The sequence below is a fragment of the Capricornis sumatraensis genome, chromosome 8 (assembly GCF_032405125.1).
Source record: "Capricornis sumatraensis isolate serow.1 chromosome 8, serow.2, whole genome shotgun sequence".
NCBI lineage: Eukaryota > Metazoa > Chordata > Mammalia > Artiodactyla > Bovidae > Capricornis > Capricornis sumatraensis.
The window spans coordinates 81600809-81607682 of NC_091076.1; the positions used below are offsets into that span (position 1 = coordinate 81600809).

General features: G+C 48.4%; 1 pseudogene; it reads right to left on the reverse strand.

The window, feature by feature from the left end:
* Window positions 1-1847: 1847 nt before the first annotated feature.
* On the reverse strand, window positions 1848-2114 carry LOC138084467 (large ribosomal subunit protein eL43-like; annotated as a pseudogene).
* Between the last annotated feature and the right edge of the window lie 4760 nt (window positions 2115-6874).

Genomic DNA, 6874 nt, shown 5'->3' on the forward strand with positions numbered 1-6874 from the left:
AATACCGAGCATGCACGCTATGCCCTTCCATAGCCAGTGGACTCTGGGGATCCAAAAATGACAGATGGCTCTTCACACCCTCTCCTTGCGGCTGGTCATTCTGGGGACCTGCTGTGCTTTCTGGGTTGGGCTTTGATACATCTCTTCTGCCAGAGGGCTTTGCTGTATCTTCCTGGTGGGAGGCTGTGTTTGTCTTCTTCATGCTCTTCTGAATTCTGTGTGTTTACAGCAGTGGAGTGACATGGGCTGAATTTGGTCCAGCCTTGGGAAAAACGTGTCCTGCAGCTCATCAGTGTTCCAGGCCAGCCAACTCACCAGGAAGCCACACTCAGGTTTGGAGCCGAATGTCCGCAGGAACATGGAGTCAAGCTGAACATAAGTCTGTGTTAGATCCTGGCAGTGTCCAGCTGCCTTTTGCAAGGTCTAGGCATCCATCTCCTAGGTCCTGGGAATATTACTTGTGGGACTGATGGGTCAGAGCTGTGTCCTTCACTGAGCGTTGTCCACATCTGTGCTACAGGGCCCTCCTTCAGCCAAGCATACACACCCTGCTGAGGTCCAGCCCACAGTCAATGAAATGAGGTTAACCACCCAAACACAGAGCTCCCCACTGGACTAGCCGGGGCCTCAGCTGCATCCACACTGCGTCCTGCCCATTCCTGCCTCCTCCATGTCCTCACAGGCAACCCTCCCGAGAGCTCTTCCGGAAAACCCTTCTGTACACAACTCCCATATCAACATCTATTTCCAGAGAGCCAGTCTAAGACATCTGGTTTTCTCTCCTTGTGGTCCGTGGACATGCTGTCCCCAGAGAAATGTATACCCCCCTCTTTTTTCTAAATAATTTTATGTATTTATCTATTGGCTGTGCTGGGTCTTTGTTGCCGTGTGGGTTTTTCTCTAGCTGTAGCAAGTGGAGGCTACTCTTTAGTTGTCCGTGGGCTTCTCGTTGCTGTGGCTTCTTCTTGTTGCGGAGCCCCGGCTCTAGTGCTCAGGCTTCGGTAGCTGAGGCATGTGGGCTCAGTAGTCCCAGCTCCTGGGCTCTAGAGCACAGACTTAGATGCTCCAAGGCATGTGAGATCTTCCCGAGTCAGGGATCAAACCCATGTCCCCTGCACTGGCAGGCAGGTTCTTTACCGTCTGAGCCACCAGGGAAGCCCCCAGGGTTGGAGTTAGGTGCCTATGTTAAGAAATAGGGTGAGAGGGACTTTCCTGGCAGCCCAGTGTAGTTAATAATCTACCTTGCAATGCAGGGGACTTGGCTTTGATCCCTGGTCAGGTAACTAAGGACCACATGCCGCAAAGCAGCTAAGCCCATGCTCCACAACTAGAGTCCGTGGTCCATCACAAAAGATCCCAGGTGCCACAACTAAGACCGGACACAGCTGAATCAATATATAAATGTTTTCAAAAAGAGAGAAAATAGGGTGATAAAGAAAGCAGCAGATTTTTTGTTCCAGCTGAGAGTCCTTGTCTGGTGACAAAGACGCTCTCCTCAACCAGATTCTCTGTGCAGGCTTCTCTGAGACCTTTTCCACCAAGGCTTTGACTTTGGGACTTGCATGTTCATTTCCGCATTATCCAATTTTAGCAAGAATCCGGCCAAGTCAGTGAGGCCAGCATCCCGATCCTCCACACTTGGTCACCCTCCACAACCAAGAGCCTCATCCTCCACCATCCCCCAGGTCATGTCTGACCACCCGCCCTCCCTCCCAGAGAATCCTGTTGGTCAGTTTACTAGAATCCCTGCTACCCAGGCACTTTTTTATCGTTGCTGTTGATACACAAAGTAACCCATTTATTATAGGCTGGCAGTGTTATCAATTGATGGTGCGTCTAGTGGTCCTTCAGTCCTGGGCTCTTCTGATGGCAGACTTCTCTGTGACAGCAGAGGTCGGGCTGTAGGTCCAGGCACCACCGGCTACCGTTTTCATGCAGGAACCACAATGCCAAATGCTCACAGCTAGTCTCTTCATCTTGGTCTTGCCACAGAAGGAGCAGGTGTACTTGGCTTGCTGGCCGATTTAAATTTTCTTCACCATTTTCCCGAGGCGGGCACCATAACGGGTCCTGTATTTCCCCATGATTCCAACATTCTGGGTGCATTTTGCCATCCTGCCACCAGCCTGGGTCCAAGCCCAGAGCTATCCCGACTTCCCATCCACTGACCGACGTCCACCCCATCACCCTGCTCCTTGGCTATAAATTCCCACTTTTCCTTGTCGTTTTCACCACTGAGCCTAGGCTCTCTCCTCCACTGCTAAACCTCGTTGCCGTGATCGGTCCGCCTATCACGGTCGTTCCCCTTGAATAAACCCCTCCTCACCATTTTTAAACAAGTGACGTGAATACTTTTTTCTTCTACACTGTTGGGGGGCTGCTCATCATTTAAGACCTCATTCAAGGTTATTTCTTCTAAGAAGCCTTTTCTGCTTCTTCAGGAAGTGTTACTGTCACTTCCTGTCTGGGCTTTCTTCGAATGTTTTACATATTTTAGTAGAACCGCTAGCGTCAGTCTCTCAGTTGTGTCTGACTCTTTGTGACCTGTGGACTGTAGCCATGAAGCTCCTCTGTCCATGGGATTTCCCAGGCAAGAATACTGGAGTGCGTTGCCACCTCCTTCTCCAGGAGATCTTCCCAACCCAGGGATCGAACCCGGGTCTCCTGCACTGCAGGCAGATTCTTTACCGTCTGAGCCACCAGGGACGTGGACACAAATCATTATAAATACTGTCTAATGTGTTTTCTAGTAAAGTGTTTTTCAAGCTTTAAAAACAATTACAGAATACAGGACTCATGATGGGAATCGGACCCTTCATGTTGTAGAAGGAGCAGGGGAGTGAAGGTTCCTTGGAGTCCCTTATGCCTCATGCAGTCTCCAATACAGAGGTAAACTTCCATTATAAGTTCATGGAATATATGAGAGAGACAATGAATGAATGAAGCTGTCTGATTTGGGGTATGGTCCTGTCTGGCTCCAGTTTCAGTTTTATGAATCTAGCTAGGGACAATCAGAGTTAATTACTGTAAATTTGTTCCTCAGAATCAAAACCTACTGGAATATTCACTTTTCATTTCACCATAGGAACCATTTGGATCAGTCAGTGGGGTCATTTGCTTGTCATGTACAGAATAACTCAAAGGGTGTTGGTTGTTTTTTATTTCTCTCAAGGTGGGGCACCTAGATGGACTGACCTCAATGTTGAGATGTTTCTCTCAGAATACCACCTGCCAGGGCACCTCCCACCAGTTCCGCGAGCGTCAGGATAATCACTGCTCTGTGTTCCTTAAAGTTCATTGTTCTTGAACACCTCTGAAGACCTCAGGGGTGTCCATTCTTAGGTGGAGATTCAGGGCACACCCCAGGCTCACATGTAGCACATTGCCAAAGAGCGGTTTCCTCCTGCAGATGGCTAATTGCTTCAATTTCACGTTACTTCTTATTAGCTTCAGCTTACAAAGGTGACATTTCCTGACCTTGCCCTGAAATCCTGATTCTGAACCCTGTCTGAAGCCTGATGACCCTTCCGCACTGAATATACACAATAAATAGTTGCTGGATGATTGAACTGATATTATCAACCTAAGTTTTGATTTGCGGCTGACCCAGTCTGACCTGCCACCTCCTGGTCTGGAAGCCTGTTGGGATAGCCAGCGGGGTCATCTCCATTCGTGATTCGTGAAGACCGCGTTCCTCACTCGGTCTGAACCTCCAGCCAATTCCAGCATCACACGATGCTCGGCACAGATTTCCTGAAACAGACGACAAATGCATGAAACACACCCCTATTGGTTTTCCATGTGGAACTTATAAAAAAAAAAAAAAAGGGTTTCCTTCCCTCTTGCAAAGACTCTTTCATCCATCTGGTTTAAATTTGTGTGGATTGCTGCCTGCCCAGAAAAGGGTTAATGACACCAGGGAGGGAGAGTTCTGTTTACTTGGCCGGGCTTTGCAGGAGTCCAGTTTCTCCCAGAAGTTGAGTCCAATCAAAACCAACCCAGGGGGCCGAGGAGGACTTCCGGTTTGCCCTGGCAGGACTTAAGGGGCTGGATGAATGTGGCACCACGATCCTGGCAGCAGCAGCAATAACCATGCTGCATAGGCAGATGGTCTGCAGAGAGCATGGCCAGTGTACCAACTTGCACTCTAAAAACATAATGCAGATCACATTTCCGTAAGTGTATAATACACAGGCCCAGCACTGTAACATTGCTTGTCTAGATGTGATACAAATTAGACGCAGAAGCTGGGGCCCTTTGGTAAATGCTACCAGGGATGATCTTCAGAGACTTTCATTTCTGACCGGACTTCAGTCTTAGAAAGCTGGGCTCATTTTTCTAATGGCCAGTTCTGCAAATGAGCAGCTTCAAGTTATCCTTTCTGGTCCTCCTGAAGGTTTCCAAGAATGTGACATCTTCCCAAGCAAAGAGGAACACTTGGATGTGTGGTTGGCTGGGGGACTTCCAATAATTACTTCCTTAAGGGTTGACATTAGAAAGGAATTCACATGAGGCCAAAAAGAACGCTTTTTCAAAAGATTCACTCTCTGGGGATGTTTTAGTCAGAAGGATGGCCAAGGTTGAATTAAGCCAGACTTGTATAAATCTCGCTGTTATGATATTAAGAAAATGAGCTGGACTTTGATCTCTTTATGTTTTATGTGAATGCTGTTGGGATAATACAATATTTCCTTTGGCTGTAAGAGCCATTATTATCCTGTAAGAAGGATGATAAAATGGGGGTGGTGTGTTAAGATGCAGTTTGAGATAGAGTGGCGCCATGTGTGACGGTGGAAAAGTTTGCTACCTTCTATATAAAAAGGCTATTTTATTTTTAAACTTTTATTTTACTCTTTTAGCCATACTGAGAAGCATGCAGGATCTTAGTTCCTCGACAGGGATTGAACCCATGCCCCTTGCTTTGGGAGTGCAGAGTCTTAACCACTGGGCCACCAGGGAAGTCACTAAGAAGGCTATTTTACATCCCATATTTGCTAATCCTCCCAGAGTCCAAAGGGGGTTGTCAGTATGTTACCATTTGAAACTGCATTGGAAATGTTCCAAATTTTCCCTAATTTCATCTCCTAAGCGGCCCTGTTAGGGTAAGTAAGACAGTCACTGTTCCCGTCCATTTGGCCAGTGGTTAACCACTCGCTCAGTACCCACTAGCGATGGGGCAAAGTTGACACTCTGATGCCATCAACTTCTGATTCCAAGTGTCCACCCCATCGCGTTGGGTGTCATTTTGTATAATTCACTTCTGCTTTCAGTATAACCCAGAAATGCCCCCAAAATGACATGCATGACCCAGAAGTTTAACATGACCACGGGCAGCCGCTGCACAAGTAAAATCTATTTGCATGAAACCATCACTAAGACGAGAGTCATACATTTAACTCTGTGCTCCGTGTCCCCAGGGATGACCCAGAATAACAATGCACAGCCGCTCTGGTTTCAATACTTTCCTGTCATCCTTTACAACTGTGTCACTCAAGGTACGGTTTGCAGACCTGCAGCCTCAGCATTGCCTGAGAGCGTGTCCAAAAAGCAGCAGCTCAGGCGCCATCCCAGAGCCGCTGAATGAGAGTGTGCATTTCAACAAGAGCCCCAGGCGACTCAGAGCCTGTCAGGTTGTGGAGGTGCGGTGTCCAGAGATCCGGCTTTTGCTCTTTTATGTAGTGGGCCCTGCAGGAGGTGAGGAGGAGGACCAGGCAGGATATACCCACCTAACTGCCCATCTTCTTGAAGGAGTAGTTCGACTGGAGATGAGTGACAGCTGTGGAAGGAAGAAGCTGGGAAGGAGTTTGGAGACAGAGGAACTTGCTAGTAGCTGCCTGCAGACATCTGGTTTGAGGTCTCAAGGAAACAGACAGCGATTCTGACTTTTTTTTTTTTTTTTGAAATGACAGGCCCTCCACAGGCCTCTTGCTCATGGGCACTTCAGGAAATAGTGTTTGAGAAACCCTGGTTTGCTCCTGAAGGAGCACAACCAGGTTCCCCATTCCTGCAGGCGGTGACCCGATGGGGTCTGGGCTGGAGCGAAGCCCAGACTCTAAATTTCTTCCAATCTCGCCCAGGCTCCTCCCCTGCGGTCCCAGATGCAGGTGTGAGCCCGAGGGCTCCCCTGGCCCGGCATCAGGGCCTCCCCAAGGCTCAGCTCACTTGCTACAGCTGGAAGCCGAGAATGCATGTAGCCCTAGCCCCAACTCCTTCTCAGGTGGGCTGAGCCTCCACCCCTCTTCCCGGCTGACATCTCTGCATCTTTGCAGGAGCTGCCAAATGTCAAATGGCTCCTTTCTCTGTGACTTCAGGATCTCGGCAAATGTTCATGAAGGGGAGGACTGTAACCACAGAGACGCAGCTTGAAAACAGGGTCCTGGGTTTGGTTGTGGGCACACTCACTGATCGATTTGAAATGACTCTTCTGGGAGCTGGTTGTCAAATTTCTGGTGTGTTCAGGAAATGGCTGCCACATTTTACATCAACATCTTCGAACTCTGAGTGAATGAAGTGTTGAATTGTAACAACGAGTGAGTGGAATGAATGGATCATGGTGCCAACGGCGAACAGGCTCGGGTAACAAAGCAGCTTGTTTTTTAATTAAAAAAAAATTCCTTGTTGTGGTGCCCCTTTCTGGTGCTTGGCTGCAGGGATGATAAATGTTGCCCTCATGCCTTGCGGAGCCACACCACACCGAAGACTTTATACACGGATTACGGTGGAAAGAGTTGGGGGTCTTTTGGCTTCCAGCCATCACTCATATTTCAAGGTTCAGACGGGTGGAAGTCAATCAAAATATACTTCAATATGCCTGCAATTGGTCCCGGACTCAGGAGCCAAGGGTTTGCTACTCAAGCATCTATGTGATTATCAC